Genomic DNA, 18,551 nt, shown 5'->3' with positions numbered 1-18,551 from the left:
ATCTATTTTAAAATTTTAATTCATAGTTAAAATGTGCCAAAAAAGAACACTTCAGGCCCAGATGGTTTCACTGATGCGTTTTCCCAAACACTTAAGGAAGAAATAATATTCTCTTCAAGAATATAGAAGAAGAAACACTTCCAAACTCATTTTATGAGGCAAGCATTACTCTAATACCAAATCAAAGAAATTACAAGAAAGAGAAACTAGTATTTCTCATGAACATAGATGCAAAAATATGCAACAAAATATTAGCAAATTAAATCTAGCAGTATATTAAATGCAAAATACGTCATGATCAAAGTGGGAATGGTTTATTCTAGTAATAAAAGGCTGTTTCAACATTTGAAAATCAATCAACATAATTCACCATATTAAGAGATTAAATAAGAAAAAAACTATGGTCATTTAAATAGACACAGAGAAAGCATTTACAAAAAAGTGTCTATACGTGATTTTTTTAAAACTCCCAGAAAACTAGGGATAGAAAGAAACTTTCTTAACATGGTAAAGGGGAATCTACAAAAAATTGACAGCTAACATCATACTTAACAGTGAGAAGCTGAATAGTTTCTTTGAAGGATGCAGAACAAAGAAAGGAAATCTTCTCTCATAACACCTCTTCAACAAAGTACTGGAAGTCCAAGTCAATGCAATAAAGGATAACAAGAAATAAAAGGCATAGAGATTGAAAGAGAAAAAAAACTACCTATACTTGCAGGTGACATAATTGTTTTATGAAGAAAACCTATAAAGAATCTACAAAAAATATCCTAGATCTAATATATGAGTTTAGCAAGTTTGTAAGATACAAAATTCAATTATATTTCTATAGACAAGCAATGCAATGTGTTTCAAAATTTTAAAAATACCACTTACAATGGCACAAAAATGAAACACTGAAGTATAGATCTAATAAATTATATTCAGTGTCTGTATGCTGACAACTACAAAATACTGCTAAAAGAAATCAAAGAAGACATAAATAACTGGACTTCATTATTGTTTAACAACCATTTGCACTGCAAAGGACACTGTTAAGAGAATGAAAGGCCAAGCTACAGACTAGGAGAAAATATTTGCAAGTTACACTTCTGACAAAGGACTTCTATTCAGAATATACAAAGAATTCTCAAAATTCAGCAGTGAGAAAACAAACAACCCAATTAAAAATGATTAAAATAACTGAACAGACACTTCACCAAAGACAATATACAGATGTCAAATTAGCATATGAAAAGAAACATGTCATTAATCATTTGGAAAATACAAATTAAAACCGCAGTGAGCTACCACAGCACATCTAGTACAACTAAAAATTTTAAAACCTGGCAATACCAAATTCTGATGAAGATGCAGAGGAGGTGGAATGCTCACACATTGCTACTAAAGATGCAAGTTGGTACAGCCACCTTGAAAAATAATCTGGCAGTTTCTTATAATGTTAAACATATGCCTACAAGGTGACCCAGTAATCCCAGCCCTAGATATTTACCGAAGAGAAATGAAAATTTATATTCACCCAAAAGCCTGTATGTGAAGATTTATACTAGTTTTATGTACAATTACCCAAAATGGAAATAACTTAGCTGTCCTTCAACAAGTGAATTGACTAACTATGGTACATCCACAAAATGGAAAACTACTCAGCGATAAAAAGGAACAAACCACTGATTCATGCAACAACATGGATAACATCCAGTAGTAATGATCACACCTAGCATTCAGGTCTTGGTTTCTAAATACCATTCTCCAATAAAAGGAACAAGGGCTTCTTGAAGAACTGGGTGGTTGCTGAGCTGGGAAAGGGGAAATGTGAGATGAGACTGGAGCATCTTGTAAGGCCAAAACGTAAGAAAGTGCTCAGAAAAGGAGAAGGGATGAAGGAATATTGAAAAGACAAAGAAGCCAACCTGAATTAGCTACCAATGGTCAAAGGTGACTATAAATGGTCAGAAGAAGGAAATTTTGGTGGTGATAGAGCTGTTCCATATCTTAAGGGTAGCGCTGACTGTGCTTTTGTCAGAATCCATAGAGCTGTACACCACAAAGCATGAACTTTATAGTACATGAATTTTAAAATAAATTAGAGAGAAATAAAAAGAAATTTCCAAAAATTATAATGCACATGTTGCTAAATAATTCCTACCCAAAACATATCTTTTTGTATTATACTCACTGTATCTTTAAAATAACTCGACAGTTTTTGTTTGTTTGTTTGTTTGTTTTGCGGTACGCGGGCCTCTCACTGCTGTGGCCTCTCCCGTTGCGGAGCACAGGCTCCGGACGCACAGGCTCAGCGGCCATGGCTCACGGGCCCAGCCGCTCCGCGGCATGTGGGATCTTCCCGGACCGGGGCACGAACCCGTGTCCCCTGCATCGGCAGGCGGACTCTTAACCACTGCGCCACCAGGTGAAGCCCTCGACAGTTTTATAGTTATACACATTTAGGTTCTCTGCACATTTATTTTTTAGAATAATGTAATGAATTCCCATGGAGCCATTGCCCAAGCTAAAAACGAAAGCATTTTCAATAATTTATGTACTCCCTCCATCTTGCCTCCCTTTACCTGAAGTAACCATTATTCTAAATTTTATGCTTATCATTCCCTTCCTTTTAAAATTTTCTGATATCATAAACATTTAGCTAAATCAATGTTTCAAAACTGTTCATTTATGTAAGCAGCACTCAGACCAAGAAACAGAACATGACTACTTCCCCAGCAACTTCCCTTAGGTCCCTTCCAGTTACTGCCCCCACCCCCAGAGCGATTACTACTCTGATTCTATAACAGCATAGATTAGTTTTTCCTGTTTCTGAATTTTATATAAATGAAATTATATACTATACAATATCTAATGTCTGACTTATTTTGATTAATATTATCTCTTTTGTATTCATCCATATTGTTTCAGGCAGTTGTATAGCTGTTATATAGTATTCCGTTGTGTAAATATACCACAGTGTATTTATCCATTTTGGTGGGCATTAGGTTTTTTCAAATTGGGAATATTATAGACAGTGCTGCTATGAATATGCATGTCTTCTAGTGAACATGTTATGCATTTCTGTTGGCTATACACTTATGATTGGAATAGCTAGGTCATAGGATATGTATATGCTCAACTGTAACATATACTTGAGTTTTCCAAAGTAGTTTACCATTTGACAGTCCCTCCAGCAATGATGAGAGTTTGTTCTATATCCTTACTCAACTATGGTATTGTCTGTCATTTTCATTTTATCCATTCTTGTAGATGTGTAATGGTATCACATAGTGGTTTCAATTTGCATTTCCTATTGATTAATGAAGTTGAGCACTATTTTATGTTCCTTGGTCATTTGGAGATCCTCTTGTGAAGATTTTTATTGGTTGTCAATTGCTTTTGTTTTTTAAAAAGTAACAAACTGTTGGATTTATTTAATTAATCTTAATTCATTAATTTGTTCTTTTATCCCTATAACTCCTTTCTTATGCTTTCCACAGAATTTTTTTTCATATGAGTGATCTCATATGTAAGGTTTTGAATTAACTGTTAGTTAATTTAAGTTTTCCATGTTAAGTAATGAAAATATGTTGTGGCCATAGTGAGAAGCAAGATACATCTCTGTCCAAAACTGGTTTGGATGTCAAGACTGATGATGCCACACACACACACCAAGAGGGTATGAAAAGTTTTATTCCTTACATACAAGGCTTTCTAGGAAAAACAGGGCAAGCCTCTGAAGCTTGTCCAAAGATGGCTCGAGAGAACAAGGAAAAGAGACTGGGTTGGATGTTTATGGTGTTTAGGGAGTGGAGCCAGTGTGAGGATTCCTGTGCATGGGTAGGGCATTGCGTGGTTTGAATCTCTGACCTGCACCAAAGGAGAAAGCATCCAGGCTTTCTCATAAGCTTGTCTAGATGTGGGGCAGAAGAACAAGTGGGAAGGGTGAGGCTTAAATCTGACATCAGCCAAACATTAAAAAATGGAGTCAGACCTTTATTACAAAGTAATTTTTTCTCTGAGCTCAGTTTTATCTGTAGCACATATATTTTGATACTGGAGACTCTGCATTTTAGATTCTCTACATTTTCTTCTTTGGTTTAGGTTTTATTGTTGTTTCCACTTTTGTTGTTATGTACTAATTTTATTGCCTTTATCCAAAAATATAGTCTGTACTTTGGAATATGCTGAAATTTCCCCTGTGAATAATACCTAGCTAACTTTAAAAGCTGGTTTATTGATATATAATTCATATAACATAAATTCACCCATGTAGAGCATACAATTCAATGGATTTTAATGTATATACAAGAGTTGTGCAACCATCACCACAATCTAATTTTAAAACATTTTCAACAAAATACATAGGAATAAAGCTAACCAAGGAGGTGAAAGACCTATATGCTGAAAACTATAAAACATTGCTAAAGGAAATTAAAGATGATGCAAAGAAATGGAAAGATATTCCATACCCTTGGATTGGAAGAATTAATATTGTTAAAATGGGCATACTACCCAAAGCAATCTACAGATTTAATGTGATCCCTATCAAATTACCCATGACATTTTTCACAGAACTAGAACAAACAATTCTAAAATTTATATGGAACCACAAAAGACCCAGAATTGCCAAAGCAAACCTGAGGGAAAAGAACAAAGCAGGAGGCATAACCCTCCCAGATTTCAGACAATACTACAAACCTACAGTAATCAAAACAGTGTGCTATTGGCACAAAAACAGACATATGAATCAATGGAACAGAATAAAGAGCCCAGAAATAAACCCACACATGTACGGTCAATTAATCTATGACAAAGGAGGTGAGAATATACAGTGGAGAATAGACAATCTCTTTAGCAAATGGTGGTGGGAAAGCTGGACAGCCTCATATAAATCAATGAAGTTAGAACACTCCCTCACACCACACACAAAAATAAACTCAAAATGCTTTAAAGACCTAAATATATAAGACAGGAAACAATAAAACTCCTGGAAGAGAATATAGGCAAAACATTTTCAGACATAAATTGTAGCAATATTTTCTCAGATCAGTATCCAAAGGAAAAAGAAATAAAAGCAAAAATAAAACATGAGACCTAATCAAACTTAAAAGCTTTGCACAACGAAGGAAACCATAAGCAAAATGAAAAGACACTGTACTGAATGGGAGAAAATATTTACCAATGATACAACTGACAAGGGGTTAATTTCCAAAATGTACAAACAGCTCATACAACTCAATATCAAAAAAACACACAACCCAATCCAAAGAAATGGACGGAAAACAAATAGACATTTCTCCAAAGAAGACATACAGATGGCCAAAAGGAACATGAAAAGATGCTCATCATTGCTACTTATTAGAGAAATGCAAATCAAAACTACAATGAGGTATCACCTCACACCAGTCAGCATGGCCATCATCAAAAAGTCTACAAATAATAAATGCTGGAGAGAGTGTGGAGAAAAGGGAATCCTCCTACACTGTTGGTGGGAATGTCAATTGGTGCAGCCACTATGGAGAACAGTATGGAATTTCCTTAACAAACTAAAAATAGAGCTACCATATGATCCAGCAATCCCACTCCTAGGCATATATCCAGAAAAGACAAACACTCTAATTCAAAAAGATACATGCACCTATTACCCAGTCATTAATAAAATGAAATAATGCCATTTGCAGCAACATGGATGGAACTAGAGATTGTCATACTGAGTGAAATAAGTCAGATGGGAAATACAAATAGCATATGATATTGCTTATATGTGGAACCAAAAAAAAAGGGTACAAGTAAACTTATCTACAAAACAGAAATAGAGTTACAGAAGTAGAAAATAAACTTATGATTACGAGGGGTAAGGGGGGGAGGGATAAATTGGAAGATTGGAACTGACATATACACACTACTGTATATAAAATAGATAACTAATAAGGACCTACTGTATAGCACAGGGAAGTCTACTCAATACTCTCTTATGGCCTATATGGGAAAAGAATCTAAAAAAGAGTATATATATATATATATATATATATATATATATATATATATATATATATATATATATGACAGATTCACTTTGCTGTACGCCTGAAACTAACACAACATTGTAAATGAACTGTACTCAAATAAAAATTAAATTTAAAAAAAGAAAAAAAAACATACATGCACCCCAATGTTCATAGCAGCCCTATTTAGAATAGCCAACATATGGAAGCAACCTAAGTGTCCATCAAGAGATGAATGGATAAAGAAGATGTGGTATATATATATGTGTGTGTATATATATATAAGATTGAATATTATTACTCAGCCACAAAAAATAAAAAATAATGAAATATTGTCATTTGTAGCAAGATGGATGGATTTAGAGATTACCATACTAAGTGAAGTAAGACAGAGTAAGACAAATATTATATGATATCACATATCTGGAATCTAAAAAATAATACAAATGAATCTATGTAAAAAACAGAAACAGACTCAGAGACACAGGAAACTAACTTACAGTTACCAAAGGGGAAAGGGAGTGGGGAAGGATAAATTAGGGGTATGGGATTAACAGATACAAACTATTGGGTTGGCTAAAAACTTAGTTCGGGTTTTTCCGTAACATCTTACTATGCATAAAATAGATAAGCAACAAGGAATTACTATATAGCACAGGGAACAATATTCAATATCTTATAATAACCTATAATGGAAAATAATCTGAAATATATATATATATAATAAGATCACTTTGCTGTATACCTAACACAATATTTTAAATCAACTATACTTCAATAAAAAGGAAAAATAAATAAAACATTTTCATCACCCTAAAAGGAAACCCAGTACCCATTAGAAGTCACACCCCTTCCTTTCCATCATTGTGTCCTAGTCCTAGACAACTACTAATCTAATCTCTGTCTATAGATTTGATTATTTAGGATGTTTCATATAAATGGAATTATACAATATGTGTTCTTTTGAGGATGGATTATTTAACTCAGCCAAATATTTTCCGGGTTCATCAATGATGTTGCATGTATCAGTACTTCACCTTTTATTATTAATATTCTATTGTATGCATACACAATGTTTTATTTATTTATATATTGGTTAATATACTTTTGTGTTGATTCCACTTTTTGGCTTTTGTTTTGTATTTCCCTAAGGAATAATGATGTCGAACATCTTTTAGTGTGTTTATTATACACTTGTATTCTTTTGGAGAAATATCTGTTCAGATCCCTTTCCCATTTTTCAATTAGGATGTTTGTCTTTATATTATTCAGTAGTAAAAGTTCTTTTTATATTCTAGATAAAAGTCCATTGTCAGATACACGTTTTTCAAAATTTTTCTCTCATTCTTAGGGTTGTCTTTTCACTTACTTGGTATCATTGACAGCACAAAAATGTTTAATTTTCATTAATTCCAAATTATCTATTTTTTCGTTTGTCATGTGTCTTTGGTCATGCATCTAAGAAACCATTGCCAGATCCAAGATCGTAAAGGCTACTCCTATATTTTCTTCTAAGATTTTTATAGCCTAAGCTCTTACACCAAGGTCTATTATCTATTTTGAATTGATTTTCTTGTATGGTGTGAAGTAGGGGTACAAATTCATTAATTTGCTTGTGGATATCTTATCTCAGCACCATTTGTTGAAAAGACTATTCTTTCCCCCCTCCCCCCAATTAAATTGTCTTGACACTTTTGTAGAAAGTCAATTGACCATAAAGGTAAGAGTTTATTTCTAGGCACTCAATTCTATTCCATTGATTGATATGTCTGTCCTTATGCCAACACTACACTGTCTTGATTACTGTAGTTTTGTAGTAAGTTTTGAAATCAGAAAGACTGGATACTTCTATTTTGTTTTTCCTTTTCAAGATTGTTTTGGCTATTCTGTGCTATTGCATTTCCATATGAATTTTAGGAATTGCTCATCAATTTCTGCAAAAAAGTCCAGCTGGGGTTTTGATGGGGATTTTGTTAAATCTGTAAATCAATTTGGGGAGTATTGCCATCTTAGGAATATTTAGTCCTCTGACCCATGAACATGAAATGTATTTCTATTTATTTCTTTGTAAAGAAAACTGCTACACTGTTGAAAGTTACATTCCCTTAGCTTAAAGTGCTTGCCATTAAGTGACTGTTCAGGGTCACTTTTTATCCACGAATGCAGTAGCTAACTCTTTGCAGAGCAACAAACTGTGCATCTCCCCTAGTCCCTGACTTAGTTGTCCTAAATGTTTTCTCATAGATGGAGACACAGGGATGGAACTCATGCGTTATATTTGGAATTTGGTTCCTTCAATGAGTCAGTATCATTCTGAAAAATTATGCAAAATGAACTCTGTGGGATGTGTTATTAATATTTGATAACCTTAATGTGATCACATATAATCATTAAGCACAGGAATGTATCTTCCTCTTAGATTTTCTCTTGTTTTTACACTCTTTCAGCCAGGCTTCCTTTTTACATTTGAAAAGAAACTGAAATTATTTTGATTATCTGAAGTCTCCACTATCTTCTTTTTTTTTTGCGGTACGTGGGCCTCTCACTGTTGTGGCCTCTCCCGTTGCGGAGCACAGGCTCTGGACGCGCAGGCTCAGGGGCCATGGCTCATGGGCCCAGCCGCTCCATGGCATGTGGGATCCTTCCGGACTGGGACATGAACCCACATCCCCTGCATCGGCAGGCGGACTCTCAACCACTGCGCCACCAGGGAAGCCCTCCACTATGTTCTTTTAATCTAGTTTAGTGAGGCTTTCGAACTTCCTGTTTCTGCCTTTGTCTCTATCTTTTTTTTTTAATATTTGAACTTTATTTTATTAAATTTTATACAGCAGGTTCTTATTAGTTATCCATTTTATGCATATTAGTGTACATATGTCAGTCCCAATCTCCCAATTCATCACACCACCACCCCCCTGCCACTTTCCCCCCTTGGTGTCCATACGTTTGTTCTCTACACCTGTGTCTCAATTTCTGCCCTGAAAACCAGTTCATCTGTACCATTTTTCTAGGTTCCACATATATGCGTTAATATACGATATTTGTTTTTCTCTTCGAACTTACTTTACTCTGTATGACAGTCTCTAGATCCATTCACATCTCTACAAATGACCCAATTTTGTTCCTTTTTATGGCTGAGTAATATTCCATTGTATATATGTACCAATCTCCTTTATCCATTCGTCTGTCGATGGGCATTTAGGTTGCTTCCATGACCTGGCTATTGTAAATAGTGCTGCAATGAACATTGGGGTGCATGTGACTTTTGGAATTATGGTTATCTCTGGGTATATGCCCAGTAATGGGATTGCTGGGTCATAGAGTAATTCTATTTTTAGTTTTTTGAGGAACCTCTGTACTGTTCTCCATAGTGGCTGTACCAATTTACATTCCCACCAACAGTGCCAGAGGGTTCCCTTTTCTCCACACCCTCTCCAGAATTGTTTGTAGATTTTCTGATGATGCCCATTCTAAGTGGTGTGAGGTGATACCTCATTGTAGTTTTGATTTGCATTTCTCTAATAATTAGTGACGTTGAGCAGCTTTCCACGTGCTCCTTGGCCATCTGTATGTCTTCTTTGGAGAAATGTCTATTTAGGTCTTTTGCCCATTTTTGGATTGAGTTTTTTGTTTTTTAATATTGAGCTGCATGAGCTGTTTATATATTTTGGAGATTAATCCTTTGTCCGTTGATTAGTTTGCAAATATTTTCTCCTATTCTGAGGATTGTCTTTTCGTCTTGTTTGTAGTTTCCTTTGCTTTGGAAAAGCTTTTAAGTTTCATTAGTTCCCATTTGTTTATTTTTGCTTTTATTTCCATTACTCTAGGTGGTGGATCAAAAAAGATCTTGCTGTGATTAATGTCAACGAGTATTCTTCCTATGTTTTCCTCTAAGTGTTTTATAGTGTCTGGCCTTATATTTAAGTCTCTAATCCATTTTGAGTTTATTTTTGTGTATGGTGTTAGGGACTGTTCTACTTTCATTCTTTTACATGTAGCTGTCCAGTTTTCCCAGCACCACTTATGGAAGAGGCTGTCTTTTCTCCACTGTTAATCCTTGCATCCTTTGTCATAGATTAGTTGACCATAGGTGCATGGGTTTATCTGTAGGCTTTCTATTCGGTTCCCTTGATCTATATTTCTGTTTTTGTGCCACTACCATAATATCATGATTACTGTAGCTTTGTAGTATAGTCTGAAGTCAGGGAGTCTGATTCCTCCAGCTCCTTTTTTTTTCCCTCAAGACTGCTTTGGCTATTCGGGGTCTTTTGTGTCTCCATACAAATTTTAAGATTTTTTGTTCTAGTTCTGTAAAAAATGCCATTGGGAATTTGATAGGGATTGCATTTAATCTGTAGATTGCTTTGGGTAGTAGAGTCATTTTCACAATATTGACTCTTCCAATCCAAGAACATGGTATATCTCTCCATCTGTTGGTATCATCTTTAATTTCTTTCATCAGTGTCTTATAGTTTTCTGCATACAGGTCGTTTGTCTCCCTAGGTAGGCTTATTCCTAGGTATTTTATTCTTTTTGTTGCAGTGGTAAATGGGAGTGTTTCCTTAATTTCTCTTTCAGATTTTTCATCATTAGTGTATAGGAATGCAAGAGATTTCTGTGCATTAATTTGTATCCTGCAACTTTACCAAATTCATTGATTAGCTCTAGTAGTTTTCTGGTGGCATCTTTAGGATTCTCTATGTATAGTATCATGTCATCTGCAAACAGTGACAGTTTTACTTCTTCTTTTCCAATTTGGATTCCTTTTATTTCCTTTTGTTCTCTGATTGCTGTGGCTAAAACTTCCAAAACTATGTTGAATAATAGTGGCTTGAGTGGACATCCTTGTCTTGTTCCTGATCTTAGAGGAAACGCTTTCAGTTTTTCACCATTGAGAATGATGTTTGCTGTGGGTTTGTCGTATAAGGCCTTTATTATGTTGAGGTAAATTCCCTCTATGCCCACTTTCTGGAGAGTTTATCGTAAATGGGTGTTGAATTTTGTCAAAAGATTTTTCCGCATCTATTGAGATGATCATATGATTTTTATTCTTCAATTTGTTAATATGGTGTATCACATTGATTGATTTGCGTATATTGAAGAATTGGATAAATCCCACTTGATCATGGTGTATGATCCTTTTGATGTGTTGTTGGAGTCTGTTGGCTAGTATTTTGTTGAGTATTTTTGCATCTATATTCATCAGTGAAATTGGTCTGTAATTTTCATTTTTTGTAGTATCTTTGTCTAGTTTTGGTATCAGGGTGACAGTGGCCTCATAGAACGAGTTTGGGAGTGTTCCTTCCTCTGCAAATTTTTGGAAGAGTTTGAGAAGGATGGGTGTTAGCTCTTCTCTAAATATTTGATAGAATTCACCTGTGAAGCCACCTGGTCCTGGACTTTTGTTTGTTGGAAGATTTTTTTTTTTTTGCGGTACATGGGGCTCTCACTGTGGTGGCCTCTCCCATTGCAGAGCACAGGCTCTGGACACACAGCCTCAGTGGCCATGGCTTATGGGCCCAGCTGCTCCACGACCTGTGGCATCTTCCTGGACCAGGGCACGAACCCGTGTCCCCTGCATTGGCAGGTGGACTCTCAACCACTGCACCACCAGGGAAGCCCTGTTGGAAGATTTTTAATCACAGTTTCAATTTCATGACTTGTGATTGGTCTGTTCATATTTTCTTCCTGGCTCAGTTTTAGAATGTTATACCTTTCTAAGAATTTGTCCATTTCTTCCAGGTTGTCCATTTTTTTGGCATAGAGTTGCTTGTAGTGGTCTCTTAGGATGCCTTGTATTTCTGCAGTGTCTGTTGTAACTTCTCCTTTTTCATTTCTAATTTTATTGATTTGAGTCGTCTCCCTCTTTTTCTTGATGAGCCTGGCTAATGGTTTATCAATTTTGTTTGTGTTTGTTACGTTTTTTCCCTGTAATTGATTTCTCATCTCATAGCATTGTGGTCAGAAAAGATGCTTGATATGATTTCAATTTTCTTAAATTTACTGAGGGTTGATTTGTGACCCAAGATGTGATCTATCCTGGAGAATGTTCCATGAGCACTTGAGAAGAAAGTGTAGTCTGCTATTTTTGGATGGAATGTCCTAAAAATATCAATTAAATCTATCTGGTCTATTGTGTCATTTAAAGCTTGTGTTTCCTTATTAATTTTCTGTTTGGAAGACCTGTCCATTGGTGTAAGTGAGGTGTTAAAGTCCCCCACTATTATTGTGTTACTGTCAATTTCCTCTTTTATATCTATTAGCATGTATTGAGGTGCTCCTATGTTGGGTGCATATATATTTATAAATGTTATATCTTCTTCTTAGATTGATCCCTTGATCATTATGCAGTGTCCTTCCTTGTCTCTTGTAACATTGTTTATTTTAAAGTCTATTTTATCTGATATGAGTATTGCTACTCCACCTTTCTTTTGATTTCCATTTGCATGGAATATCTTTTTCCATCCCCTCACTTTCAGTCTGTATGTGTCACTAGGTCTGAAGTGGGTCTCCCATAGACAGCATATGTATGGGTCTTGTTTTTGTATCCATTCGGCGAGCCTGTGTCTTTTGGTTGGAGCATTTAATCCATTCACGTTTAAGGTAATTATCGATATGTATGTTCCTATGACCATTTTCTTAATTGTTTGGGTTTGTTTTTGTAGGTCCTTTTCTTCTCTTGTGTTTCCCACTTAGAGAACTTCCTTTAGAATTTGTTGTAGAGCTGGTTTGGTGGTGTGAATTCTCTTAGCTCTTGCTTGTCTGTAAAGCTTTTGATCTCTCCATCGAATCTGAATGAGATCCTTGCTGGGTAGAGTGATCTTGGTTGTAGGTTCTTCCTTTTCATCACTTTAAATATGTCATGCCACTCCCTTCTGGCTTATAGAGTTTCTGCTGAGAAATCAGCTGTTAACCTTATGAGTATTCCTTTGTATGTTGTCATTTTTCCCTTGCTGATTTCAATAATTTTTGCTTATCTTTAATTTTTGCCAATTTGATTACTATGTGTCTTGGCTTGTTTCTCCTTGTGTTTATCCTGTATGGGACTTGCTGCACTTTCTGGACTTGGGTGGCTATTTCCTTTCCCATGTTAGGGAAGTTTTCGACTATAATCTCTTCAAATATTTTCTTGGGTCCTTTCTCTCTCTCTTATTCTTCTGGGACCCCTATAGTGTGAATGTTGTTGTGTTTAATGTTGTCCCAGAGGTCTTTTTAGCTGTCTTAATTTCTTTTCATTCTTTCTTCTGTCCTGCAGCAGTGAATTCTGCCATTCTGTCTTCCAGGTCACTTATCCGTTCTTCTGCCTCAGTTATTCTGCTATTGATTCCTTCTAGTGTATTTTTCATCTCAGTTATTGTATTGTTCATCTCTGTTTGTTCTTTAATTCTTCTAGGTCTTTGTTAAACATTTCTTGCATCTTCTCGGTCTGTGCCTCCATTGTTTTTCTGAGGCCCTGGATCATCTTCACTGTCTTTATTCTGAATTCTTTCCCTGGAAGGTTGCCTATCTCCACTTCATTTAGTTGCTTTCCTGTGGTTTTATTTTGTTCCTTCATCTGATACATAGCCCTCTGCCTTTTCATCTTGTCTCTCTGTGAATGTGGTTTTTGTTCCACAGGCTGCCGGATTGTAGTTCTTCTTGCTTCTGCTGTCTGCCCTCTAGTGGATGAGGCTATCTAATAGGCTTGTGCAAGTTTCCTGATGGAAGGGACTTGTGGTGGGTAGAGTTGGGTGTTCCTCTGGTGGGCAGAGCTCAGTAAAACTTTAATCTGCTTGCCTGCAGATGGGTGGGGCTGGGTTCCCTCCCTGTTGGTTGTTTGGCCTGAGGTGACCCAACACTGGAGCCTACCTGGGCTCTTTGGTTGGGCTAATGGCAGACTCTGGGAGGGCTCACACCAAGGAGTACTTCCCTGAACTTCTGCTGCCAGTGTCCTTGTCCTCACAGTGAGACACAGCCACCCCCTGCCTCTGCAGGAGACCCTCCAACACTAGCAGGTAGGTCTGGTTCAGTCTCCTATGGGGTCACTGCTCCTTCCCCTGGGTCCCGATGCACACACTGCTTTGTGTGTGCCCTCCAAGAGTGGAGTCTCTGTTTGCCCCAGTCCTGTTGAAGTCCTGCAATCAAATCCTGCTTGCCTTCAAAGTCTGATTCTCTAGGAATTCCTCCTCCCGTTGCCAGACCCCCAGGTTGGGATGCCTGACATGGGGCTCAGAACCTTCACTCCAGTGGGTGGACTTCTGTGGTATAAGTGTTCTCCACTTTGTGAGTCACCCACCCAGCAGTTATGGGGTTTGATTTTATTGTGATTGCGCCCCTCCTACCATCTCATTGTGGCTTCTCCTTTGTCTTTGGATGTGAGGTATCTTTTCTGGTGAGTTCCAGGGTCTTCCTTTCGATGATTGTTCAGCAGTTAGTTGTGATTCCAGTGCTCTCACAAGAGGGAGTGTCTCTGACTATCTTAAAGCAGATTATCTAGGAAGTTTTCTACCTTGATCCTCTTCTAATAGCAGGTATGTTTTTTATCCTTAGGGTAGTTTTTTTCCTCCTGGTTATCAATGAGTGCCTTAGATTTTCAGCAAGTCTTGTTTTATTCAAGTCGGTAATGGCTTCTAATATTTCTTTCATAATGTTTTCATTTTGGTCCATTCCTATTATATCCTCTCTCCTGACCACTTCATTAACAGGCTTCTGTAATTTAGTTCCATGGGTGTAATGTTTTCTTGAATATCGTTGATAATATTATTTAAAACCTTTTCTAAAATGTTCTGTTTTACAGCGATCTATTTCATAGAAATATGTTTATTTACAAGATCCCCTTCTTTTCAACTGTCAAAACTTTTCATATGTCCCTGTATTTCTGTTTTCTCAGCTTTACTATAGTAGGCTTATTCTTGCATAGAATTGGGATATAAGACAGGTTTATTCATATGTTAAAGGTAGCCCTTTAGAATCTTTTAAACACAAATGAGGAACAGAGGACATCTTTAGAGTTACAGGAATTTTATATTGTCAGTTCAGAGATCCAGAAGCCTGGAGTAAGATGAAATGGTTGTAAGATGGTCAAGTGGAGTTAAAGTTGATGGAAGTCACAGAGATCTGTGCTTTAAAATTTCTTTCCAGTGTTTGCTGTGATTGTTAGGTGATAGCTAGGAGCCAAGCTCTCATTGGGAGGTAAAGGAAGAAGTGCTCCCATGCTTCAGATTAAGTCTAGGCAAGTTGGAAGTAAGCTCTTCCATATAGACTTTGTTATATCGGTAGAATTATAAAGGAAACTTCTTTTATACATGAGACCTCACAAGTATATTAGTTTTACCTTAAGTTTATCTGACAAACTAAAAAATTTTCTGGTATATGAATGGCACTTTCTCCCAGTTTCTAGGTTTAGTGTTCCATTGATCATGTTAATGTACGAATAGTGGAGGGTAGGGTAAGAGGAGTCAGATTGTGTGCTGAAGTCACCCCCCACCATTCCTATTTCCAATTTTGAATAAGTTATTTGCTTAATCAGGTTTTTAATAGTGCTTATTATATTCAAATTTTATGGGTTTTTTTTCTCATTTTACATGTTAGTATATTTCTAACATAACTGAACTTGCACCCCTTTGATAAAATCTATTTGATTATAGTATATTATTATTTTTAATATACTGTTCAATTTAAATTGCTGGTATTTTATTTTTTTATAATTTTAACACATAGATTCATAAGTAAAATTGATCTACAGTAGCTTTATTTGTGGTATATTTCTTAATGTTTCATGTCAGGGTTTTGCTAGCTTCATAGAACGGATGAAATATCTTTCAATATTTTCCTGTGTTCTGGGATATTTTTCATAGACTTTGAATTAACTGCTCCTTTGACATTTTCTAAAACTAATCCATAAAGTTTGTAGGGCTCAGAGCCCCCTTTTCCTTTCTTGGTTATTGGTCTTTACACTTTTTGTATTTCTTTACTTAGTCTAGGTAATTTATATTTTTACAAAATATTGTCCCTTTGAGATTTTCAAAAGTTCATATTTTATATATTGTAATTTCCCCTCTGCATCTACTATGTTGTCCTCCCTTCCAATCAATATTTGTTTTTTATTGATTACATTTGCCTGAGGTTTGTCTATTTAATTGCCTTTTTTCTAAGAACACCTTCTTGGAATTATTTATAAAATAACTATTTTTCTGTTTTCTAATTTATTTTACTTTTTATATTTATATTTTCTTATTTTTGCTTTATTGTGTTCTTTTTAAAGCCTTTGGAGTTGACTTTTACATTTTGACTTTATGTCCAAATAGAGCTTTTGCAGTATTTTATGAATTGTTTAATTTTTTTTTACATCTTTATTGGAGTATAATTGCTTTACAATGGTGTGTTAGTTTCTGCTTTATAACAAACTGAATCAGTTATACATATACATATGTTCCCATATCTCTTCCCTCTTGCATCTCCCTCCCTCCCACCCTCCCTATCCCACCCCTCTAGGTGGTCACAAAGCACGGAGCTGATCTCCCTTTGCTATGCGGCTGCTTCCCACTAGCTACCTAATGAGAAACTGTTTTTGTGTGTGTGTGTGTGTGTGTGTGTATTTGTGTGAAGGGGAAAATAAGAACCTTCTGTACTTTCTGTGCAGTTTCTCTAAAACTCCTCTAAAAACTAAAGTCTAATAAAATATTTTAAAATTAAACTAAATTAAATTATAATTTTCCCCTTCACACAAATACACACACACACACACACACACACACAAACAGTTCCTCCTATTATTAATATTTTGTATTAGTGTGGTACATTTGTTATAATTGATGAACAAATTCTGATACATTATTATTAATAAAGTCCATAGTTTACATTAATGTTCACTCTTTGTGCTGTATACTTCTATGGATTTTGACAAATGCATAATATCATGTATCCACCATCACAGTATCATACAGAATAGTTTCACTGCCCTAAAGAAAGCCCCTGTGATCCCCAATTCATCCCTCTGCTCTCTACTTGAACCCCTGGCAACCACTGATCTTTTTACTATCGCCATAGTTTCTCCTTTTCAAGAATGTCTTATAGCTGAAATCATACAGTATGAAGCTTTTTTCAGACTGACTTCTTTCATTGCTCCCTTGTCTGGATGTACCACGGTTTATTTATCCATTCCCCTATTGAAAGACATCTTGTTTACTTCTAATTTTTGGTGATTATGAATAAAGCTGCTATAAACATTCTTGTGAAGGTTTTTATGTGGATGTAAGTTTTCAACTCATCTGGGTAAATATCAAGGATGCAACTGCTGGATCATATGATGAGAGTATGCTTAGTTTTGTAAGAAATCACCAAACTGTCTCTCAAAGTGGTGGTACAATTTTGCATTCCCAGCAGCAATGAATGAGAGTTCCTGTTGCTTTTGGAGTTGTCAGAATTTTGGATTTCAGTCATTCTAATAGGCATGTAATGATATCTCATTGACATTTTAATTTGCAATTCCCTAATGACATATTATGTTGAGCATCTTTTCATATGCTTATTTGCCATCTGTATATTTTCTTTGTTGAGAGGTCTGTTCAGATCCTTTGCTTATCTTGTAATTGAGTTTTTCTTTATTGTTGAGTTTTAAGATTTCTTTATATATTTTGAACACAAGTCCTTTATAACATATGATGTGTTTTGCAAATATTTTCTCCAGTCTGTGGCTTGTCTTTTCATTCTCTTAACAGTATCTTTCACAGAGCAGAAGTTTTTAATTTTAATGATGTCTGACATCATTTTTTCTCTTTCATGGACCATGTTTTTGGTGTTGTATCTAAAAAGTTATCATCAACCCCAAGGTCACCAAGATTTTCTCCTATGTTATCATCTAGAAGTTATATAGTTTTGCATTCTTATTTAGGACTATGATCCATTTGGGGTTAATTTTTGTGAAAGGTGTAAGTTCTGTGTAAACTTTAGAATCAGTTTGTCAGAATCCACAAAATAACCTGCTGGGATTTTGACTAGGGTTGTATTGAAGCTATAAATCAACATGGGAAGAATTGACACCTTACTAATTTTGTCTTCTTATCCATAAATATGGACTATCTCTTCATTTATTTAGATCTTTTTAATTTCTTTCATCAGAATTTTGTATTTTTTTTCTCCCCAGCTTTATTGAAGTATAATTGACAAATAAAAATTATATATTTTTAAGACATAACAATGTGAGGTTTTGATATATGTATACATTGTGAAATGATTACCATGATCAAGCCAATTATCATATTCATCACCTCATATAGTTACCTTTTTTGTGTATGTGATAAGAACACTTAAGAGCTACCTCTTTTAGCAAATTTCAAGTATACAATACAGTATTATTAACTTTAGCCACAATAATGTACATTAGATGTCTAGAACTTTTTCATCCTGCATAACTGAAACTTTGTATATTTTGACCAACATCTACCCATTTCTCCCACCCCCAGCCTGTGGCAACAACCATTCTACTCCCTGCTTCTAAAAGTTTGACTTTTTTAGATTCCACATATAAGTGAGATCATACAGCATTTGTCTTTCTGTGTCCTTATATAGATATTG

General features: G+C 35.5%; 1 protein-coding gene and 1 long non-coding RNA gene across 2 annotated transcripts in view; one reads left to right on the top strand and one right to left on the bottom strand.

Moving 5' to 3' along the window:
- Positions 1-18,551, bottom strand: part of TMLHE (trimethyllysine hydroxylase, epsilon) — a 256,921-nt gene that overhangs the window by 126,498 nt on the left and 111,872 nt on the right. The gene's annotated exons all lie outside the window — the stretch shown is intronic.
- Positions 1-18,551, top strand: part of LOC137217181 (uncharacterized) — a 91,779-nt gene that overhangs the window by 58,337 nt on the left and 14,891 nt on the right. The window lies entirely within an intron of this gene.

This window comes from Pseudorca crassidens, chromosome X, assembly GCF_039906515.1.
Source record: "Pseudorca crassidens isolate mPseCra1 chromosome X, mPseCra1.hap1, whole genome shotgun sequence".
NCBI classification, from domain to species: domain Eukaryota; kingdom Metazoa; phylum Chordata; class Mammalia; order Artiodactyla; family Delphinidae; genus Pseudorca; species Pseudorca crassidens.
This window is presented reverse-complemented; position numbering and strand designations above follow the sequence as displayed.